At 45.9% G+C, this 24,342-nt stretch overlaps 1 pseudogene; it reads left to right on the plus strand.

Annotated features, from left to right (window-relative positions):
• Positions 1-20,398: 20,398 nt before the first annotated feature.
• Positions 20,399-21,464, plus strand: LOC125150490 (60S ribosomal protein L7-like; annotated as a pseudogene).
• The last annotated feature ends 2,878 nt before the right edge of the window (positions 21,465-24,342 follow it).

A 24,342-nucleotide genomic window follows, 5' to 3' on the forward strand; every position in this document is an offset into this window, starting at 1 on the left:
TCTTGGACTTGACCTTGTCCCTTGTTCCTTCTCCCAACCCAAAGAACTGAGGCCCAGAATAAGCAATGTGGACCCCTGAAGGGGGAATGATAGACCTTTAGGCTCTACATTGACCTATGATCCATGCTTGGACCCAAGGTGAAATGGGCCAATTTAGTTCTTTCCTTAGTATTTTGGGCTTGAATGGGGTGCCTGGGTGGCTCAGTTGGTTGAGCGCCCGACTTCGGCTCGGGTCATGATCTCATGGTGCGTAAGTTCAAGCCCCACGTTGGGTTCTGTGCTGACAGAGCCTGCTTCCAATTCTGTGTCTCTGGCTCTCTCCACCCCTCCCCTGCTCACACTCTGTCTGTCTGTCACTCTCTCAAAAAATAAATAAATATTTCCACATTAAGAGAAAAAAAAGAATTTTGGACTTGAGGAAATTCAGGGAGTGAACTAAGTGGCAGTGACTTCCAGTGCCCGAAAGTTTTACAGACTCTGTGGCTGGAGCAGCCCTCAATGCTTATTCTCAAGATAAGGCAACGGAGGAAGCTTGGGGAATGGGAGAGGAGGGTGGGAGAACAAAAAGGAGGGGTTAAGATTGTTGTACCGGTGTGGGGGAGCAAGAGAGAGAGAGGTAGCCTCTTCCTGCTCCCTCCGAAGCCCGCTGGTTTGAAGTTAGTGTCCCACCACTAAGCCGGGGGTCAGCAAACATAGCCTGCAGGGCCAAATCGGGCCAGTAGCTTATTTTTGCAAGTAATTTTATTGGAACACAGCCACATCCTTTTGTGGACGTATTATCTGTAGCTGCTTTCGGGCTACGATGGCAGAGTCGTATGGTTGCAGCACAAACCAGATGGCCCACAAAGGCTGGAATATGGACAGCCTGGGCACGTGCAGAACACATTTGCTGACCTCTGCGCTAAGCCCACGGAATTCCCGGTGTTCCAGGGAGCGTGTTCCTAACGAGGGTCATTCGAAGGATTTTCAGGTTTCGGACTCTGGATACTCTTACTTTGGGAAACGTTGTGAAATACCTTCACACCCCTCGTTGACTATAGTTCCTTAAAACTTACGTTAAGATGAGACTACAGTTGATGTAACTGATAGAATGTTGCCTTTCAGAGGAATTTCGTGAAGCAGTTGATGCTGATTGTGCATGCCGCATTTGTGTGGATTTTGAAGGAAATGTCCTCTCCCCACCCCCACCGCAGGGGACCTCGGACCCTGGCCAACCCCACAGGCCTCAGGCTCTGCCTATAGGCCCTGTGGATACGATAGCCAAGCTCATAGCAACTCCAACCCCCCTTCTTCCTTTATCCTATCGTTTTTTTCTTTTTTTTAATTGTTTTTAATGTTTATTGATTTTTGAGAGGGAGGGAGACAGAGAGTGAGCGGGGGAAGGGCAGAGAGAGAGGGAGACACAGAACCCAAGGCAGGCTCCAGGGTCTGAGCTATCAGCACAGAGCCCGACGGGGGGCTCGAACTCACGAACTGTGAGATCATGACCTGAGCTGGAGTCGGACGCTTAACCGACTGAGCCACCCAGGCGTCCTTATCCTATTGTTTTTAACAGCTCGGCAGAGATATAGTTTACATGCCATAAAACTGATCCATGTTAAGTGTACAATGTGATGATTCTCAGTAAATTTACAGAGGTGTGCAACCACCACCAGAAACATGTCTCTGTCTACTTTTCAGATGGCTCTCGGTGGTATCTTGAAGTGCGCTTTCCCTTCCAGATAGCTTATCCCTTCCGAGCTATGTTCCCTGAAGTTAGGCCTGCGCTAAAGAGCATCAGCAGCTAACACTTGCCATTTGCAGAGCGCCCATGGGCCTTAGGTATAGCAGCCCCAGCCATTCCAGTTCACAGATGACCAGAGTTAGACACATTTCTAGGCAATGGGAGAGGGTCACCAACATGGCCTCCTCTCTCGAAGTTTGAGGAAAGATCAGAAATGGACACAAAGAACGAGCAACAGAAGAAGTCTATACTCTTGAGAAGTCTATACCCTTTAGTCTATACAAAGTATGGCACTGTGATTAACTCGTACTCCCATTTGCTGGGGCACCTGGGTGGCTCAGTCGGTTAAGCATCCGACTCTTGGTTTCAACTCAGGTCATGATCTCACAGTTCCTGAATTTGAGCCCCACGTCAGGCTCCATGCCAACAGTGTGGAGCCTACTTGGGATTCTCTCTCTCTCCCTCTCTCTCTGTCCCTCTCTTGCTCATGCTTTCTCTTTCCAAATTAATTAATTAATTAAATTAAAAATTAAATCTGACTCCCATTTGCTGTGCAAGGCGGGCAAGCTATTTAGTTTCCTCAACTGTAGGGAAGGATCATCGTAGTGCATGGTTGTGGGAAAGACTGAACTCGTTAATCCAAGTAAAATACTAGGAATGGTGCTCAGTCTTTTGTGATCAATTTGGAAATAACTCTTAGGGACTGATAGACTTCCTCTTAGCATCCAACTATAAAGTTATTTGAGGAAATGTTTGATGAGTCTTCTGGAAGTGGGGGCTGGGGGCTCAGAGGCAGCAGGAAGCCTTTGAGGAGAGGAGGTACAAAGACTGAGGAAGATAGCAGCATGGCACCCCTCATGGGTTGGAAGAGAGAGGATCGGGAACAAAGTTTTGAGAAAGCCAATGAAAGATCTAAGTCAACAGGGAGAAAGAGATAGAGACAGCATTCATGGATGGTTGTAGGGACTGTGTTAAAGAAATTCCCCCAAGGGTCTGAGATTACAGGATTTACCTCTGCTAGGAAATTGAGTGGTTTGAAGAAATTTTACTTAAAAAATAAAGACAAATCCCCAACTGTCATCCAAACTGAGGAAGAGACACAAGACAGAAGTGCAGGTGCCATTTAAGGGATATATTTGTAAATGGCCCTCCTTGTTAGAGGTGGGAGAAGCGGTTCCAGCTGAGGGGTTTAGGGAGGCACCATGGGAAAGTAGGATTTTGAACTTGGCCTTGGATCCTATGTCGGGTTGTCTTATGCAGAAATGATGAGCAAAGGCATCTCAGAAGATCAAAGAGTGGGTGTGAAAGAGAAAACTGGGGCGTCCCAAAGGCATAAACGTATAGAAGTAAGAGCAAATTCGTTTTAGGTTGAATGATAATCTCAATAACCATAACTGCTATATATTGCGTTGTATGCCCTAAACTTTGTGTCGTCTCATTGATCCTAACCGTGACACTGGAAGGTAGATTCCATTTTCACCATTCTGTAGGTGAGGAAGTGGAGGTCGAGAGAGCTTCAGCAACTTGCTCAAGGTCACGTTGCTGGGATTCCAAAACCTTTTGTGCCCCCAACCTGTGCTCTCCGTTACCACCTGAGGAGCTGAGGTGGGAATTCTCTTTGGATAGATGGGCTAGGGCTGGGCAGAGGATCGCTCTGAACGCCAGGTGGAAGACTTTACTGAAAGCCAACACTGTGCTGACTGCTTGGTGAAGAAAACCCAGTCATCTGTGAGCCTGGGACACGCGGACTCCCTTCTCTGGGTGTGTTGTTTCTTCCTCCACAAAAGGGGGGTCAGGAGAACCATCTTCCAGATTTAATATGGGGACTAAAGGAGACAATCCACGTGAAATTCTCATCCAGTGCTATTTGTGGAAAGCACTCCAGAAAAGACACCTAAAATCATTACATACGTTTCCAAGAGCTGCCATAACAAACGCCCGCCAATCAGGTAGCTCAAAACAACAGAAACGGATTCTCTCAGAGTTCCAAAGACTGAAAGTCCAAACTCAAGGTGACAGCGTGGCCATGTGCCCTTCATATGTTGGGGGAAGAATCCGTCCTTGCTTCTTCCTAGCTTCTCATGGTAACTGACAGTGGTGTTCTGCTTACAGATACATCACTTTGATCTCTGCCTCTGTCTCTACACTATGCCCTCTCTGTGTGTCTCTGATTTCAGAGGGCCTTCTCTTCTTTGTGGAGTTGTCCAAATTTTCCTCTTCGTACAGGGATACCAGTGATTGGTTTCGGTCTCACCCTAATCCACTATGACCTCCTTTTAACTTGATTACACGCACAAAGACCCTATTTCCAAAGTGATGATAATGAACAAGATAATGTGTATTTTCAGGGTTGTGGCTAACGGATAATAGGACTGCTCATTCTTTTCCTTCCCCAAAGCACCTGGCACTTAGGGGTACACACAGCGAGGTGCTCAATAAATATTGGTTGAACAAACAGCGCATCTCAGTTTCTTAGCAAAAGCCCCACCATTTGTCTCCAAGAAATTGACATCAGACGTAGCATGGGGCAGCCGGTGGGGCCTGTCACCTGTGAGCAGAAGGTGTGAGTGGATGACGGGCTAGCTCCCCGCTACAGGCACTTGGTGGCCGCTCCTAATGAGACAGGGTGAGAAATGAGCTCAGTCTGTGCGGCTGCAATTTAATCCTTTCCCAGCCCACAGGGTCCCAGCATGATGGCACCAGCTGTTTTCAGATTCCTTTCTGGAAACAGCACAAACTGGTTTCGGTTTAATGGGGCACGAGGTACCCTCCAGACCTGCCCTGGCCCCCAGCACAGTTTGCAACACCACCAGGCAGAGCAGGAGGGGGGGGGGGGGACGAGGAGACTAGACTGCAAACCAGACACAGCAGCGGGATCCCAGGGGCCATGGACTAGTTCTGTTTGATCGATGACCCGACTCGGTCTTCCCATCTGGGAAGTGGGAGTGAGATACCCAGCACCCTGGGCTGTCTTGAGGATTCATGAGATAATGAGTCTGAGGAGAACTTTGCAACCTGCAGAGAAACGTAAACATGCTATCTGTCTAGTGTTTCCACCCTGGCAGAAACTTCCCACATTGATGTCGATTTCCTACTCTCTCTTCATGGGATTGCATGCTTAGCATAGCATTTGAAACTGATTTGAACTCTGACATTCCTGAGTGATGACAGGTTCAAGGGCTACTTTCCTAGGTGTTTCTTCCCAATAGGGACCAAAAGGTTAAGCAGGATGAATTTGTTTTTCCAGTTCGCTCGTTCATTCATTCATTCATTCATTCATCTCTATGTTTATTCATCTCTTCTTAGAGCCATCCTCCATTTAACTAGTATTTATTGAGCACTTGCTCTGTGCCAGTCATTTCTTAGGTATGGAGATGAATCCAGCGAGGACTTAATTTTCGTGGCATTTGCAAGCTCAGGAGGGAAGTACAGGAACACAAATAATCAAGGCAAGGTGATATTTTGTGACTCGGGGCCAGGCTTTTCCTCTCCAGACCCCAGTTCCCTATCTATAAAATGAGACAGTTGGACCAACTGTGCTCAGTTCCCTCCGCGAGCAATCTAAGAAATGACTGCACTGTTGGAAAGAAAACCAGACTGGGGGTCAGGAAATTCCCATTGTGGTTCTACCTCCGCCAACAATTTAGAAAGATTCTAAGCACTTTCCACTCTGTGGGCCTCAGTTTCTCAGCGTGCATCCAGGCTAGGGCAGGGTGAAATGATCCCCAAGATCCTTGTGGCTGAGTTCCTTTAACTTCACGAAATCACTCAGCTCCGTGTCTGGGAGCCAGTGACACAGCAGCAGCAGCAGCCGAGCAAAGATTCAGAGGAAGTCACCAAAGGGAAGGTACAGAAGCTCTCAGAAGCTTCTATCAGTCGTCAGCAGGTGTTGTCCTGGGATGCTCAGCGTCCTGCTGGGGCTGGTGCTCTCTGTCTTCTGCCCTCACAGGCTGAGCACGGAAATATCAGAGGCAGAGAACAGACGGCTCCTTTTCCTCACTGAGGCCATCCTGCCACCACATCCCTGTATCCTATCCGGGCAGAGTGCCAGCCATACTGGTACTGAGTGTTTACGGGAGGAGGGGGAAGAGGGGCAATCCGAGGAGCCTGGACCGCCTCGACACGGGAGCCTCTTCCCATCTGGTGGATTCAGGAGCGATTCTTGGAAGATGTCACCTCCAACTTGAGATCCAAAGGATGACGGACAGCTAGACCAAGGGTGATGGGGGTAGGAGGGGAGAGAGAGAGAGAAAGAGAGAGAGAGAGAGGTGTGCTCTAGGAGCCAAGAGAAGTCCAGTGTGGCCGGAGCACTGAGCCCTGAGACACCTGCATCTAGACCTTGAAAAGGTCTCAGGAAACAGATGACCAGCGCTCCAAGCTCAGCAAAGCACTGGGCTCAGAGTAGCTTGAGTCTCTCCCTTTTGAATCTCCCCAAGCCCCAGTTTCCTCCCCTACAGAATGGAGAATGCTCTAAATGCTAAGTCCTGATTGTACTTCTCGGGTTTGATGGCAGTCTGTGACATTTTCAAGATCTCCGCATCTATTTGACTTTCGTCCACTCTGCAGCCTATAGCTTCGCTCGTGTGGGTTTCTAGCCACTAAGTTACCTCCTCCCTGTGCTGGGTTCCAGGCATCCATCTGTATGATGCAACCAAGGTCTACCTCATCTCCCTGTCTTTATCCCACGACCCCTGCCTCCGGTCACGTAACTATTTGCTGAGATCTTGCCTCCTTCGAGGTTTCTGAAGTTCCACCAGCCGTATCTCTCTCGACTTGGTTGATGTCATGGGTTGAATGTATCCCTGTGAAAGATATGTTGAAGTCTTCACTCCCAGGGCTTGGGAATGTGAACTTATTTAGAAATAGGGTCTTTGCAGATGTAATCAATGTAAGATGAGGCCATCCTGGGTGAGTGTGGGTCCTTAACCCAGTTGGCCAGTGTCCTCCCAAGGAGAGAGGAGACACATTCACCGGGAAGAAGGCCGTGCGACCACGGAGGCAGAGATTTCTTGGTATGATGTAGTTACAAGGGAAGGGACACCAACCATTGCTGCCCACCCCTGGGAACTAAGAAGAGAGGAGGAACGATTTTTTTCCGAGAGCCTTTGGAGGGAGCATGGCCCTGCCGACACTTTGATTTCAGACTTCTAGCCTCCAGAATTATGATAGGATAACCTTCTGTTGTTTGAAGCCACCTGGTTTGTCATAGTTTATGTCAGCAGCCTCAGGAAACTAATATAGTTGCTTTTCTGTTTTTGTTCTGTTCTGTCTCGGTCTTTTTAGTGAACAGCTGCCACGTTTGCCTGTCTCTAATCATCCTGGGGACGAGGGCATCCGATCTCCTTTTTTGAAAGTGGCCCTGCCCCATCCTGCGGGCCTCCTCCAGCCAGAGGGTGGCCCCCTGACCTGCTAAGCCATTCAGACACACTCCCTGGAAATCTGAAGCTTATGCAGACTGGCAGGAGCTGGAGAAACAAATGGTCGGGGCTGAGTTCTGTCTATGGCATCGCTGGGAACTGAACTGTCCCTTTGTTTCTTTTTCCGGGACACCCGGAGCCGTCCCTGCTTCTTTTCAAGACCAAGGCCCGACTCCATAGCCTTCCAGTAATTTTGATTTCATTTTATTATTTTTTCATTTTCTTCTTGAGCGAGAATTGATTTCCGATGTCAGCAATGCAAGAACTTAACGCGATGTAGGCTCTTCTCCTCCCCACACTCAGGCACACACGCCCCTACTCCAGTGTGCAATCCTGCAGAGGACTTCCTCACCTCTCTCCGCAGGACGAAGGACCAGGCTTCTGTCCGTGTCAGCGGTGCTGGGGAGAGTAGAGACGCGCCATTAATGAGTGCTGAGTGGCCAAAGGAAAGGCGCCTTCCTCGGGTCCCCTGTCGTGTTGTGTGCGCTTTGGTGTTAATAAATGATAAATTGATATATTTAATGCTATCTCTCATCACAGCCCCACAGGACATCTTTCACAACTGTCCGGAGACCAATCCTAATGTGCTCCAAAGCCAGGACTAGGGTGAAGGGAGTAAGCCTCCGGGGAGGGAAAAAGGAGGGCAAAATTTAAGGAAGCACTTGCTGTCGTGATCAGGGTCAGACAAGCGCTATCCCTGAAGGTGAGGGTTTCAATAAATTTTGCCCAAATACGCACTTCTCTTAATTAACTGCCCAATGTGCCGGTGCTTCAGTATCAAACCCACCATCCCTCAGCCCAAGAAGAACCCACCCCCATTATTCCATTTCTTTAAGGAAAGGACAGATATGTAATGAGACGTGGTCGGTGCGGTGGAAAACATTCTAGGTTAAGAGGCAGAAGAAGTGGGTTTTATTTCAGAGCTTCGCTTTAATAGTTGTGTGATTTTAGTGATGCCGATATTATGTGTCAATCCCATCAAATAAGACATTATTATTATTATTATTATATTATCTTGTGTAAACTAATTAATATATTTCAAGTAGTGAAACATTGCCTAGGTCCAAGTAGGCATGACTATTTTTTTAAGTTTACTTACTTATTTTGGGGGTGGGGTGGGGAAAGAATCCTAAGCAGGCTCTATACTGTCGGCACAAAACCTGACTCGGGGGTGGAACTCACGAACCGTGAGATCATGACCCGAGCTGAAATCAAGAGTTGGTCGCTTAACCGACCGAGCCACGCAGTCGCCCCTTATTTTTATAAGTTATTGTTATACAATAGTACTACTATCATACTTCTATATTACAGTAGGCATGATGACTGTTATTGTCACCATTTGATGGGCTGAATGGCTCTGCGTTCATCTCTTTTCAGTCTTTATAAAGCGGAGGCAATACTGTTCGTGGACATTATTGTTAGGATCATTGTGCATCTCCAAACTAAAAAAAAAAGGGGGGGGGAGTGAAAAGTATGGACCATTATCGTGTGCCAACAAGGATGGCCAAAATCTGTGACGTAAGAATTCGAGGTTCAGATGTTAGAGAAATTCTAGACTCTGGCACATTTTTGCCGCCTTACCTCGGGCAAGTCAGGCTAACGTTGCTAAGACTCCGTGCATCTTTAACTTAGAAGTGCTAATAGTCCCCTACCTTCTAGGGTTTTGTGGGGCTTAAGTGAGATTACAGACGCAAGCACTTTGCATAGATTCTGCCAGACGGGTAGTGGTCGATGACACGTGGCTCGTGTCACTGTTGGCAAAGTTTCTGTTGAAGCAGGGGTTAACATGGCGGTCGCCTGAGACTCGGGAAGGTGATTTATGGAAGCCAGTGGTTCCCCTCAGCAGACAAGAGAAGGATATCAATCGGTATAAGTAAGCTGTAAGTGAGAATTGACGCTATCAGATGGTGTGGACTCCCTGTTCGGTCTCTGACAGTTTCTATCTCTCTCTCTTTTCTTTTAATTAAAAGTTTTTGTCTTCTGATGAAATATTTCTAGTACAATGCCCGGATAAGTGTAGATTTTCTTCCCCTTCTCCCTTCCGTGCTCTGGGCACTGATGCCTTGCTCTCTGGAAGCATTTGATTGTCCGGGTCTATCAACCAACATTCTCCACTTAGGGAAACAGGATGGCCTGGTGGTGAAGACTCACTTAAACGTGAGTCTCCGTTCTAACATCCACAATATGACTTTGACCCAGTGGGTTCATTTGTTCAGGTTATCTCTTACAGCATAAAGATCGATCTTAAAACTTCATGGTTTGTAATAACTATTCTATTTTGATCATAATTTAGTGGATCAAGAATTTAGGACTCAGGTGGACAGTTTATCTTGGACCCAGCCTCACGAGTCCCAGACACCATTTCTGCTGCCTTCTTGTGGTTCAGCAAGTTATTAAGACAGCCTAGATCCAAGGAGAGCAATGGCTCAACTCATTGCTCATAGCCTCATGCTCATAGCTCCAATTGGAGGAACCACAAAAAATGTAGAGCCATCTTTAATTTATTGTGCACCACCCCCCCCCCCACAAGCCTCCTCTTTCTTCCTCATGGGACTTGGGGAGAACTTGATGAGGTAACGGGCTGACGGCATTTGGCACAATAGCAGCACATAATAATCACTCAGTGAAAAGCGTTCTGTTATGATTAGTTGCTTCTTCTCCAGCCAACTCTCCTTCCTCATGGTTGCTACCTCCCTCCCCACCGCTTTCCCTCTGTGCACGCAAGTCATTTTTTCCCACGCTGAGGTGAATGATGGATTTGGGGGGAGAGATGAGATGATCCTGGGCATCAGATTATGCTCAGGCTCTGATTCAGATCTGGACAGTAGTGGCAGGGTAGGGAAAAAGTGGATGAGTTCAAGGGCTATTGGGGAATTACATTAAGAGCTTAGTGATTGATTGACTGGTTATTTGATGGAGTGGGTGTGTAAGGAGAAGAAAAGAGGTGAGTCAAAATGAGTCAAGGATAATGCCCAGGGAGTTGACTGTGGTTACTCGTCAGGTGGCGGTGTTTTTTCCCAACATAGGACGTGCAACATTTAGGCTCTGTTGGCTACTGTTTCTTTTTCTTTATCCTTTTTATGTTTAGTTATTTATTTTGAGACAGACAGAGACAGCACAAGTAGGGGAGGGGTAGAGAGAGAGGGAGACAGAGAATCCCACGCAGGCTCCACTCTGTCAGCAAGGAGTCCGACATGGGGCTTGAACTCACTAAACCCATGAGATCATGACCTGAGCTGAAGCCGAGTCACATGCTGAACCAGCTGAGCCACCCAGGCGCCCCTGTTTCTTTTTCTTACGCTCTCGTCTTCCCCCTGTCTGGACAGCACGCAGACATCCAAGGACTTTAGACCTTTCTCTTTCAGTAACGGGGAACCCTTGATGCCGATTGATCAGAGGAATGGCAGGAAACAAGCTGTTGTTTAGGCAGGTTATGAGGTTTATAACAATGCAAGGCAGAGGACTGTACCTTGTATCTGCTTTGGTCTGTTCATATTTAAGACTCTTCATGGGATTAATATGGCCACATCTTTTGCACAGATAGATTGCAGTCCTCTGGAAAGTTTCAACCATAGAAGAGAGAAAAACAATGCTTTCCAACTTAATGAGAACATAGACTGCCCAGATTCCCGGGAGAGGGTATCTGTCAATCTGATTATTATTATTCAGAGGTCCCATCCCTTTATATCTCCGTCAGCCTAAGGTGACATCCCAAATGAAGTCTGTCTGTCACATTGTCTTGTATACTCCCTCTAGTGTGGCCCTTCTTTATGATCTTTGGCTAAACTCGTTGCTCATAGCTTCATGCACACAGCTCTGGGCTTCTCCAAATGCCCTCTGGCCAGGGAGGGCTCTTCTGTGATATTTGATCTGCCAACTGGTGTCAGACAGGCTTAGTTTTTCCACAGAGCAAATGCACTGCAGAGAAACTGTATAAAAAACTCATCACGATGGCATGGATTCAGATATAACATCATAGGCAATTTTCCCCTTCTGCATCGTAGCCTTATTCTAATTTTTTCCCTTAAATTTTGCAATAACGTGATCCCACAGTTTATGCGATTGAAGATTTGGACCCTATTTGGAGCGTTACAATGGAGCATTACTTCTATAATAATAACGGCAGCTGTAAGAACAGTGATGAAACCGTTAACAATTACAGTAAAAACAACAGCCAACTTGAAAATGTATTTATGACCTGCCAGGCATGTGCTAAATACTTCATATATGCTGATCTCATTTAATCATCGTTAGAATCCTTTGTGACAGAAGGTTTTTATGTCCATACTACACCTAAGATTTAGAGAGGTCAAGTAATTTGCGTAAGCGGCTAATATGTCGCAAAGCTGAAATTCAGATCCAGGTCTTTCTGACCCGCTTCCCGTGGTGTGTGGGGGATATTCACACTCTTGTCTGTTGCCGGAAGGCTTGTGGATGCATCGGGTACCACCTGAGCTTTGTCTTGACGAAGGCCTTGCAGTCTAGACCGGTTTACTTTACTGAGTGCTATACAGAGCCCTGACGTCCTGCTGGATGGAAAATGATAGAAACGCATTAGGCAATCAAAATGTAAACGTTTTCACTTAAAGAGCAAATTGTAGAACACGTAGGGGACTTGAGATCCATCACACTGGAATTCAGCGGCAAGGGTAGGAGATCCAGGTATGGTAATAAATTCAGACCAAGGGAATGTCTGCAGAGTGGTGATTTAATTAAAGATAGAGGGATAGGTTTCATCCCCCCACTGCTACTGACACAGCCAAGTGGCCAGGGCTCTGGAGGACAGGTGACAATCAGTGCCATTCGCTGGGGCTCCGGGGGAGATTTGCAGAGACTTCTTGTCTGAACTCTTTTCTGGCTAATATCTTAGAGCCCATTCATGCATTTATTATGCCATCGACACCAGGCAGGAAGTGTAATGAGAGACGAGGAGCAGGGATGTCAGCGCTAGGCAACAGGGCTATCTGAGAACCCAGGCTTCTTAGCAAGAGGCAATCTCTACCGAACGCTAGCCCCTGGTGGCATGTGGCTATTTCACCTTTCGAGGTGTTCTGGAAGAAACGAGAAGCCCCAAAATGAAGTTACGTGCCCCCCCACCCCCACCCCACGACAGCAAACCAAGACTAATTATAATGTGAAACCTATCCCAGGAATGTGACCTTTCAACAACCAATCTGAAATGTCCAGATAGGACTAGTGGGGTCATCTGGATGATGAAAATCCTGCCTTTCCCTATCTCTCCAAACAAAGATGCCCTGGCCAGAAATACTCACACCCCCACTGTTTTGTTTTTTTTTTTTATTCTTTTGCTAATAACTTCCTTGACCCGCCCTGCCTGTCTCCAAAAACCTTCCATTTTGTTCCACTTCTCAGAACATCTCTGCTTTCTGGAAGGGACGTTGCCAGATTTGTGAATTGCTTAATAATGCCACTTAGATCTTCACATTTGCTTGGTTGAATTTTGTTTTTTTAACAAAGGTAAGCTGGACATCAGAATGCCTATGTGAAATACGCAGACTTGTAAATACGAGACAAAATAAAGGAAAATTCCTTCTGGCCCACATCTGTTGGGCAAATAAATTCCACGTTTCTGGGTGGAAATACAAAATTTATTCAAATGTCACTTGTTCCAGGAAGGCTCTGTGTTAGTTTTCTAAGGCTGCCATAACAAAGTACCACCATCTGGGTGGTTAGAAACAACAGACATTTTTTCTTTTTTCTCTCATCATTTTGGAGGCTAGAATCTGAAATCAAGGTATCAGTAGGACCACACTCCCTCTGAAACCTGTACCCGAATCCTTTCTCCCCTCTGCCTCCCTTCTTGTGGTTTTTCTGGAGGGTGGGGAGGCTGGGGAGTGGGACTGAAGATTCCAACCCCAGATCATTGGGTAGGCTCCAGGGCTAAGCAGCCCCGAATCCAGGGGTCACTCCATTAACATAACAAAAGACACCTTTATGGCTCTCATCCCTTAGGAAATTCCAAGGGGCTCTTTGGAATTTATATACATATATATATATATATATATATATATATAATATTTGGTCTGAGCCAAAGAGCTCATATATATATATATATATATATAGTAAGTCACCATATCACAAGAACCTTGGGAGAAGAGGTTCTGGAAGGCATCACAGAAGAGTTAATTATGCTGGAGGTCGTGGTCAGAAAGGATAAATAGGATTTAGTAGGTCGGAAGAGGACTTGGGGAATAGAGCACATTCTGAGCCAAAGCAAAGAAGAGCTTTCAGGATTGCTAAGAAGCTGGGGAGACCTTCCAGGCAGAGCACAAGGCCCAGGTCAAGCCGCAGTGGGGTCAGAGGGCAGAGTGCTTGAGAAGCAGTGATTGGCAGTGATGGGGGCATGTTGGCGGAGAGGGTGAGAAATATGACTCGAACATCAGGTGGGGCCATCAGAGGAAGGACCATGATTCCCAGGGTAAGGACTTCGAATCAGCGAAGTGCCCTGGGATGGGGAGAAAGTTACACTTGGGAGCCTTTCTCAGGTGGAATAAAAAAAGGCAACATTTAGTCCACTCATGTGCAAGATACAGGACTTCTACATCCTGGGGGGCGGGGGGACGGGCACAGGGTATAGACATGCTGGGTGTGGACTCCGTTAAGATCTGTCCTCACTCCTCTTCTGGCCACAGCATGAACTTACCAGGAGATTGCTGAATTCTTTCCATCGTTGTCACCACAGACCTCCCCGCGTCGACCACGTCTTCAGATGGGCTCTGTGCACCCACCCGGCAGGCACTGCTTTGACATTTGGGTCACACTTTGGAAGATTCTCTCCATCCTGTCCGCCCAGACCCTGGGGTCTTGTCAACTTCAGATTCCCTAGACCTACGTTGGATTTCTCTTAATTTCTTGGTCACCCTGGGGGAGACAGAGCCAAGGGCATCTTCCTCACATATGTCAATAATGTCTAACGTGCTTAGTTTTCTTCACTTTTTATCTTTCCTCTTCCGTTTGAGTTCTCATTTTTGATCTCAACAGTAGGAATGAGGGGGAATTCTTTTTTTTTCAAATCTAACTCAGAGATTCTTACTATGAAGCCGTAACAGAATTATAAAGGTCCGTGAAGTTGCGGGGGGGGGGGAGCGGAGGGGAAAGCATCTTTATTTTTACTAACTTCTGACTGAAATGTGTCCTTCCCTTCCCTTATAAATATAAGCAACATATCACATTCGTTTTAGTATCTGCGGCTTTGTAAAATGCAGAAATAATTGATATTTTCATATCACCTTACGGTCATGGGAGATATCCTGAAATGTTATTGATATATATGACTCCTTTCAAATTATAGTAGTCATTACATTATCTTGTTAATTAATGTGTCAACAAAGAAACACATATATTACTGTATCACAGAATTTTAAACCGTTTTAATCAGCGTGCTTCTTTTTTTTAATTTTTTATTGTGTTTATTTATTTTGAGAGAGATGGGGAGACAGAGTGCGAGTGGGAGAGGGGCAGAGAGAGGGAGACAGAATCCGAAGCAGGCTCCAAGCTGTCAGCACAGAGCCTGATGTGGGGCTCGAACCCACAAGCCGCGAGATCACGACCTGAGCCAAAGTTGGACGCTCAACCGACTGAGCCATCCAGGTGTCCTTGAGTGTATTTCTATCTAATTGGCTTCTTCTGTGTTTGTTTTCATTTAATCTTCAGGAAAAAAATAAATTATATATAAAAAAAAAACGCAACAACTCTGAAATGGTGAAAATGTGTATTAGTCTCCTGTAGGATACAAGACAATCTCTAATGCCCCCTGTGGTTACCTGAGTCTATAAGTAGTGTTCAGCTTTCCTTGCCTTTGAACTATCTTACAACTCTGAAAATTGAGCGAAACAGACTGATGGAAATAACTCTCGCCCATAGCGGTGAAAGTTGTCCTGAAGATGTACAAAAGATCCCTCTCGGACCTTTCCCAACCACCCCAGGTACAAGCAAGCTTTGCATGTATTAACACATTCATTTCAGTGCCCTTAATTGCCCATATATGTTTCTGCTCTTTGGATTTGCACTTTGAACTGGTTTGTAACACCTTCCTGATGTCTTCATTCATCAGCGAGTTAAATAAAAACTTAAAACCCCATTCGTTTTCGTCTTTGTATAAGAGTTGATTTTATGTGGTAAAATGATGTGCAATATGGTTTATGCAGGTGAAATACTATTCTCTGGTGTCCATCGACGTCACATGTCCCCCCAAAAGCCTAAGAAACCCAGCGTGCAAGCCCCCATCCTTGGTTACCTTCTGGTCCTAGGCTTTTGACACCCAAAAGCCTTCTCTCTTCTTCTGTAGCACTAACCCCTTGTCCAAGCAATGCAAGCCAGGGAGGCCTGGCTGCCATCTGGCAGAGGGGCTGGTCAGATTAGCAAAAAAAAAAAAAAAAAAAAGAGCTGGGTGCCGGTGGAGGGAAACAGAAGCATCTCCTAAGCCTTGAAACTCATCTGGCAACCCAGAAAGAAGGAATGATCCTTCTCATCTGACGGAAAGGTCTAGAACGACGCGAAGGGCTTGGTCTGAAGTCACGCTAGAATCTCAGGCCTCATTTGCTATAGTTACTATATTCCACGGGGCGCTGGGGGAGCTGGTGGGGGTCACTGTCCGCTTTGCACCCAAGGAGGAGCCCGGGAGCAGCTGCTGACAGACAGAGCCTCTTGGAGGGCACAGCTGTTCAGGCTGAGCAGGCGTGTGGCTCTTGGAGCTGTCCTTTTTCTCAGTGGGGCCGCGGCAGGAAGTGTCAGGCTGGTTCCCCATTGTACGCATCTATGTAGCTGTGTTGTTGCCGGTGTATTTATTTATTTATTTTTTTTTTTATCACAAGTCTGAGCCTTCTGGTAATAGACAAAACATGAGCTTCTGTTTGCCTGCTTTCCTCCGTGTGTGTCATCGGTGTAATCAGGGGACAGGTGGGCGCAGGCGATTAATGGGGTGGGAGGGGACAGGAGGAGAGGGGATCTACTCAAGGTGGTTGGGGGGGGAGTCGGCGTTCATCTGACCCTGAAGCTCAGAGGCACCGTCTCCTCCAGCAAGGCAGCTGCCGCGGTTATCGGTCGGAACAGCCCTTCCCCAGCCTCTCGGTCTCATTTCCAGTCTGGGCATGCTTGAGAAGCCATTACCATATTTATAGAGCTACCTGGCCCCACGGCACACGCATGAGAGGGTTAGAAAGACCTATCTATTTTTCCAGCTGTGCTGCTATCCTCGGCGGCAAGGCTGGCGGCGGGGGGAGTCGGGAGGGCCGGGCCCCAGCATTGGGACAGAAGAGAATTACCCTGCAGAGGCCCGGGCCAGCCTCTGGCCCCCCTGCTTGCCTCTTCCAACCGGTCGGGCTGAGCCGGGGTGGCCAGCGTTGGTGCTAGCAAGGCTGAGAAAAGGAGCACAGTGGACCGCAGGCTGGGGAGAGGATTGCAGGGCCCCAGTGTCAATGTTTGCGGTGCCTTCACCCTGGACCGGGTCCCTCATTGAAATGCAAAGCTGCCTCCTGTGGAGGGTAGGGGAAGGCATCGGAAGCAGTGCCGAAAAGTGGACAGAGCGCGAATTTATGAGACAAAGAGATCTTATTAGTTGCATAACCTTGGGCGGATTGTCTCATTTCTCTGACCCTCATTTTCGTCATTGGCACTAAGGGGATGATAATGAATTGTTGGGAGGGCTTAATCACCGACATAGTTGGATGTGTCTTAATAAATGCTCCTTCCTCCTCCTTGACCGGGCCATTCTGCCTCACGTTTGGGTCTTGGCTCCCATCACTGCATAAGATGCTTTGTTACGGTGGCCAGAAACACCTGTGTAGACTTATCCACCCCCTCACCGCCCCGTCCCCCAGCACGTGTGCGCTCTTGTGTTCTGTCTCTGTCTGTCTGTCTGTCTCTCTCTCTCTCTCTCACACACACACACACACACACACACACACACACACTTTTCTTCTGATCTTCAACAGTGGCACATCTATCTGTTCTCTATACAAGTCAGTGGGCCTTGCAACCAGGAAAGTGGCTCCGAATCCCAGGAAAAGAAACCGTGGCCTCACCGCATTGGGACCGTCTGAGGAGAGTGCTGTTCACAACCCCCTTGTTCTCTTTTTCTTTTGTCCAGAGACCTTATTCCTGAGGAGAGCCTTTCGTCTGCTGATTAGAGACGTTAGGCGGGGTGGGGAAGGGGAGAAGCCAGGCTGAGGGGGGCGCTAAATGTGTCCCCGAAAGGAAAGGAATGGTGACCCCTGGAGAGAATGGTGCAGGGGAGGGCGGGGGGGAGGCAATCAGAAAGGGTAGTGGAGAGGAGGGGCTGGGTGGGACACTGGCGGTACAACAGGACAACCAGTGCTGGGGAGGGAGGTGGTGAAAGGGACCTGTTAAGGGGTTTTGCTGTGCAGTACAAGGTGCACCCGCCCCATCCGTCGTCCCATAACCAGTAATCTGTATTTCCCATCAGTCCTTTGGGAGCTGGGAGTGTAGTGAGTATAAGAGTGAGTGTGTGTGAACTACAGAGACTTGACCTGTAGAGGTCGGGGTTGAAGTTGGGTTATAGGGACGTATGACGAGATCAGTAGAGCCCTAGCCTTTGACAGCTGATCTGGATGGACTTTGGAGGTATGACGTCGTGCCCAGCACCCATGAGCAGAGGAACTAAAGAAATACCCATTTCTTCTGCCTACAGCTCACAAAAATGGTGTCTCTGATGCACTATGATATTATTTTTCCTAAATGCTTACTTATTCTTGAGAGAGAGAGAGAGAGAGAGAGAGAGAGAGGTGCAGGAGAGAGGGGGACAGAGGATGCCAAAGCGGGCTCCGTGCTGAGAGCAGAGACCCCGATGCAGGGACTCGAACTCACAAGCCACGAGACCACGACCTGAGCCAGAGTCAGAACCTAACAGACTGAGCCACCCAGGCACCCCTATAATGTTTTTTTTTAACAGAATATATATTTCAGGTGGTAAACCGAGAAGAGGTTGGAAATGCTCCTTTTGCTTCAGGAGCTCCAAATCAGAAATAACTCCACCTCTTGGCAGGAGGTGCTGTGGGAGACCTGGGCTTGGAGGATCCCTCTAATTGCGGGGAACCCACTTCCATCCACCCCCATAATACGCATATGCAGTAGTGATGCCTCGTTTAAGCAAATATATTTGCTTTCTCTGACTCTATCAAATTTTCCCTCTGCCGTGAAGGATGCCAAGCCCTCACCAAGCTTTGATTCTCCGAACAGGAACAGAACGGATGGCTGTTTGTACAACTCACTTGATTCCCTGGGGTCTGATGCCCTTTTGTGTCCCTCCGGGCCCTGGCTTCAGTTTGACTTCCCAGCCTCATGCCCAATGACTACACTCTGCGGAGGTGAGAATTCTCCCTCTAACACTCCCCCAAGAAGTCTTCTTATATCTCTGTCTTTACACAGATCCTCATCCTAGGTTATTTGGAGTAATGAGTTGGTGTTTGAGGAAGACACATTTGTCTAAAATAACCTCAAACAGGAGCACCTGGATGGCTCAGTCAGTTAAATCTCCGGCTCTTGATTTCGGCTCCGGTTGTGATCTCGTGGTTGGTGAACTCAAGCCCCGCATCGGGCCCTGCGCTGACAGCATGGAGCCTGCTTGGGATTCTGTCTCCCTCTCTGTCCCCTCCACCACTCGCTCTCTCTCTCTTTGAAAATACATAAAAATAAGCTTCAAAAAATAAAAATAAAACGATCTCAAATAACATTAGCGGGGCATGTTGCTAGAAGTTTATGGAGGTCATGTGACAGAATAACAAATGAGGCAAAGACCTTTCACGTAGATTCGGGGATTGTGCATGGGGATGTGGCAGTTGCACACGCTGGATGTCACTGTAAGCGGGTTATTCTGGGGATCACTCCAGAAGGCAATATGGCAAACTCTGGGAAGATGGCATTGATGATACAGGTTTTGCAGCTCTCTCAACCCCCCATTAACAACAGTGCCAGGATATCAAAACCAAACCCACAGACATCTATTTCTTTTAATGAGCTATCAAGGTAGCCTCCAAACCTCAAATTAGGAGCAGATGTGAACCACACATCATCACTTTGGGATCTGCGTGGTATCAGAACCTGCAAAGGAAGAGACAAGGGGATGCGACAGATTCGCCGATGGCCCTACAAGCAGGAAAGGGGCCGCATCTCCACCGGAGGGTTGGTAGAAGGCAGGCAGAAGGACTTTAACTGCTGGTTGTGTGTTCGTTCCCGTGTGCTGCAAACTGCAGGAGTCCCCCGGAGGGCCTGAAAGGGCTGGAATAGTCTGAGCTCTACGAGCCCCAAATCCCGCATGGACTAGAAATTGCTAGAAACAGGATCCAAGCTGAGCTAGATAGAGATGCCAGGGCAAAAGCCAAAGAAGACCAGATAGAAGTGGGGGAATGTGAGGAGCTCTCAGAAAGTACAGGTCATACTGGGACATACACACACACACACACACACACACACACACACACACACACACAAAGAGTGCTAGGGGCGACTCTTGGTTTCGGCTCAGGTCATGACCTCACCGTTTGTGAGTGCAAGCCCCCTGTTAGGCTCTGCGCCGACAGTGCGGAGCCTGCTTGGGATTCTCTCTCTCCGTCTCTCTCTTCCCCTCCCCCGCTCATACTCTCTTGCTTTTGAAATAAATAAATAAACTTAAAAAAAGAAAAAAGAGTGCTATAGAACCACAAAGCTAGCAGGTCTCTCCTGACCCACTTACTTCTGCTGGAAGTTAAGGAAAGCTAATGTCACATAAGAATAGGCAACAGGAAAGGATCAAATTTGAGTCCCATACAAATTTATCAGTGACGAAAAAGGAGAGTCGAGAGGACAATTGTATCTCCATTGGCAATCTATTGGCAATGGGAGTGCACCATAGAAACACTCTAGGCAGATGAAAACGGTGGGCTAAAATTTCAAAATGTGCTAAAAGAAATGAAGGTAATGGGAAATGAAAGAAAACATAAGTCTATAACAGAAACACTTAGTGGTAAAGTTATAGGACTCTGGAAGAATTAGAGAGAAAAATTTGTTTTAAAAACCTCATTTCAGAAATCAATATTAAGCTGGAAAGAGCACAGGAGTGGATAAATACAACCGGAAATAGCCTAAAAAAATAAAGGTTAAAAGGAGTAAAATTTTAAACATTAAAACAAATGAGGGAAGAGATTAAAAAAAAAAAAGATTTGAGAAAACGTGATAGAAATTGAAAATAGGTAAAGAGCCAAAATACATGTGTATGATACAGAAGAGTTCACAAAAGAAGAAAGCAAAGAAATGGAAGAGAAATCATGAAAGAAAGAAAGAAAGAAAGAAAGAAAGAAAGAAAGAAACAAAACACAGCTCTTCTGGCCAGAACTTTGGAGGATGCAGAGAACACAAAAAAGGAGGTTGCTTCTGTGCCGGAAAATCCTTAAGAAAAAGCAAAGCAGAGGCACCTGGGTGGCTCAGTCGGTTAAGCGTCCAACTTTGGCTCAGGTCATGATCTCGTGGTTCGTGGGTTTGAGCCCCGCGTTGGGCTCTGTGCTGATGGTTTGGAGCCTGGACCCTGCTTTGGATTCTGTGTCTCCCTCTCCCGAGGCCCCTCTCCCGCTTGTGCTCTGTCTCTCCCTCTCTCTCAAAAATGAATAAACATTAAAAAAAAATCTTTAAAGAGAAAGCAAAGGAATTTTTGCCGTGTTGAAGATGAAGCATCTGAGAAAGAAGTTTGCCTGGAAGATGCCTCCAAAGGCAAGGAGGAAGCTTATCTACAAAAATGCTCAGCATCCCCACAGGAATATAGGCATCTGTGCAGAACTGAGCAGGGTGGGACGGGTAGGATGGCAAGAAAGGCCAGCAACTTCTCTGCACCTGCGGAACCCAGATTGGCATTCATCATCAGGATCAGAGGTATCAATGGTGCAAGCCCAAGTTTGGAAAGGTGTTGCAGTTCCTTTGTCTTTGCCAGAACTTCAGCAGCACCTTTGTTAAACTCAACAAGGCTTTGGTTAACATGTTAAGGACTGTGGAACCCCATATAGCCTAGGGGTACCCAAACCTGAAGTTGGTAGATGACTTGATCTACGAGTGTGGTTATGGCAAAACCAACAAGAAGCGAATTGCCATGGCAGATAGCACATAGATTGCTAGATCTCTCGGCGAAGACGGCATCATCTGCGTGGAGGATCTGATTCACGAGATCTGTGGCAAAACGCTTCACAGAGGCAAACAACTTCTTATGGCCCCTCAGACTATCTTCTCCATGAGGGGGAAGGAAGAAAAAGACCACCCCCATTTGGAGATGCTGGCAACAGGGAAGAGACCAGATCAATAGGCTTATTAGAAGGATGAACTAAGGTATCTGCCATGATTATTATTTTTGTAATCTGGTCAGTTAATAAACACATACTTTCAAACTGAAAAAAAGATCCAGTACAAAGCACCTTTCCTAAAAACAGGATCTGAAAGCACATGGCAGAGAAGAACACCAGATACTCAAGAAAAATTACCCAGAATGACTCCTACCAACACATGCTGAAAAGTACGTTGAGCTCCCGGGCAAAAGGACTAAGTCACTTAAAAAGGAAAGAAAATTGGATGGCTATCAGATTTCTTGACAGCAACATCTTATATCAGGAGACAATGGAATGACATATTTAAGATACTCAGGGAAAGAAAATATGAACCATATATTATTAATCCAGCTGAACTTACTTTCAAGTATAAAGACGGCAGACAAACTGCTATCAATAAGCAAGAACTCAGGAAATATTGTTCCCAGGAGCCTTTCCTGAGTAAACTACCAAACAGTGAAATTGACTGGAGAGACATTGACATAAGGCCTGGTGGTGGGCATTAAATATATAGCTACCTGTAGAACAAAGTATAAATGATGCTTGTAAGAGAGAAGGTATAAGCCATGACAACCTTATGCTTGAAATTGTAGGAACACGGCGTCGACTTTTAAAAAGGGGGAAAGCAAATAAAAAGTAAATTAAGCTTATGATTGCTTTATAGTTCTTACCCAGGAATAAAAGGATATTGTTTCAAATCGGTTCCTGGGATAGAGGTGGTGAAGAAGAGATTACTAGCAAATTTCAATATTATCCATAGTAGCAAACCAGTTGTCAATTGCCATAGATATGAAAGTATTGACATAAAGGAAGCGATTTGAGCAAACTTACAAACTTTCTTAAGTATTTCATCCTTTAAAAAAAATTATTCAAGTACACCTTCAGCCCCTTTCTCTCTCTCTTCTTCTTCTTCTGGAATTCTTATGATACAGGTATTGTTTCGTTTGATTGCATCACTTAGTTCTCTAATTCTTTCCTCACACTCCTGGATTTTTTTCTCTCTCTTTTTCTCAGCTTCTGCTTTTTCCATAATTTTATCTTCTAATTCACCTATTCTCTCCTCTGCCTCTTCAATCTGTGCGATGGCTGCCTCCATTTTATTCTGCACCTCATTTATAGCACTTTTTAGCTCCTCATGACAATTTCTTAGTCACTTTATCTCTGTAGCAATAGATTCTCTGCTGTCCTCTATGCTGTTTTCAAGCCCAGCGACTAATTTTATGACTATTATTCTAAATTCTTGTTCTGTTATATTGTTTAAATCATTTTTGATCAATTCATTAGCTGTCACCAACTGATGAATGGATAAAGAAATTGTGGATTATATACACAATGGAATACTACTTGGCAATGAGAAAGAATGAAATCTGGCCTTTTGTAGCAACGTGGATGGAACTGGAGAGTTATGCTAAGTGAAATAAGTCATACAGAGAAAGACAGATACCATATGTTTTCACTCTTATGTGGATCCTGAGAAGCTGAGCAGAAGACCATGGGGGAGGGGCAGGAAAAAAAAAGTTAGAGAGGGAGGGAGCCAAACCATAAGAGACTCTTAAAAACTGAGAATAAACTGAGGGTTGATGGGGGGTGGGAGGAAGGGGTGGATGGGCGATGGGCATTGAAGAGGGCACCTGTTGGGATGAGCACTGGGTGTTGTATGGAAACCAATTTGACAATAAATTTCATATTAAAAAAAATAAATCAAATCTACCTAAATAAATAAATAAATAAATAAATAAATATATTTTAAAATGTAGAAATAAATAACATAGACCAAATTATGAAAGACTATTTGTATAAAAGATAGTACACTTATAAACACAACATAAAACATGACAGAGCAAAAAGAAAATATAACAATCATATCTAGAGGTGTCATGGGACGGGGCATCCGGGTGGCTCAGTTGGCTGAGCATCGGACTTCAGCTCAGGTCACGATCTCGTGGTTCCTGAGTTCAAACCCCACATCAGTCTCATTGCTGTCAGTGCAGAACCTGCTTCAGACCCACCCCCCACCCCCTCTCTGCCCCTTTCCTGCTTGTGCTTTCTCAAAAATAAATTTTAAAAAAACATTTAAAAAAAGATACAAGAGTAGGGGAATAATGAAATGGAAAACTTAAACCAATAAGTCCAAAAGTTGGTACTTAAAAAAAATATATCAGCAAAGTAAGCTATTTGCATACCTAACCAAGAAATTGGTGGAAGAAAGCATACATACATAAAATTAGAAATAACAAGGTGGGGGGGCACTTGGGTGCTCTGTCGGTTCAGGTCATGATCTCATGGTTTGTGAGTTTGAGGCCCGCATGAGGCTGTCTGCTGTCAGTGCAGAGCCTGCTTTGGTTTCTCTGTCCCCCGCTCTCTCTGGCCCTCCTCTCTCTCTCTCTCTCTCTCTCTCTCTCAAAAATTAACATTTAAAAAAAAGAAATAAGGGGGGGATGACTATTAAAAGAAAAAAATCTCAAGGGACTACTTTGTAATTTATACGGAATATACCTGAAATTCTGATGAAATTGATACTTTTTAAGGAAAACTACAACATACCAAAATTCAGAAAGTTGCAAACAAACCAACTGTCTTAGGAAAACTTAGTGAAAGTCGTTACAAAGCTCCTCATACAAAATCACTAAGATGGGTACTTTCATGTTTGAATTCTGCCAAATCCTGCAAATGCGATTATGTCAATGCTCCTTAAATTATTGCGAAGTATGAAAACATAAGGTACTCTTCCAAATTCATTTTATAAGATGAGCATCATGTTTGTTCCAGAATCTAGCAAAGTTTGCCCCCCAAAATAAAAGTACAAGTCAATGTTACTTGTGATATCAATGTAAAAAATTAACACCGGAATATTAAAAAGACATATATTACCACCAAGTGG

Source organism: Prionailurus viverrinus, chromosome D4, assembly GCF_022837055.1.
Source record: "Prionailurus viverrinus isolate Anna chromosome D4, UM_Priviv_1.0, whole genome shotgun sequence".
NCBI lineage: Eukaryota > Metazoa > Chordata > Mammalia > Carnivora > Felidae > Prionailurus > Prionailurus viverrinus.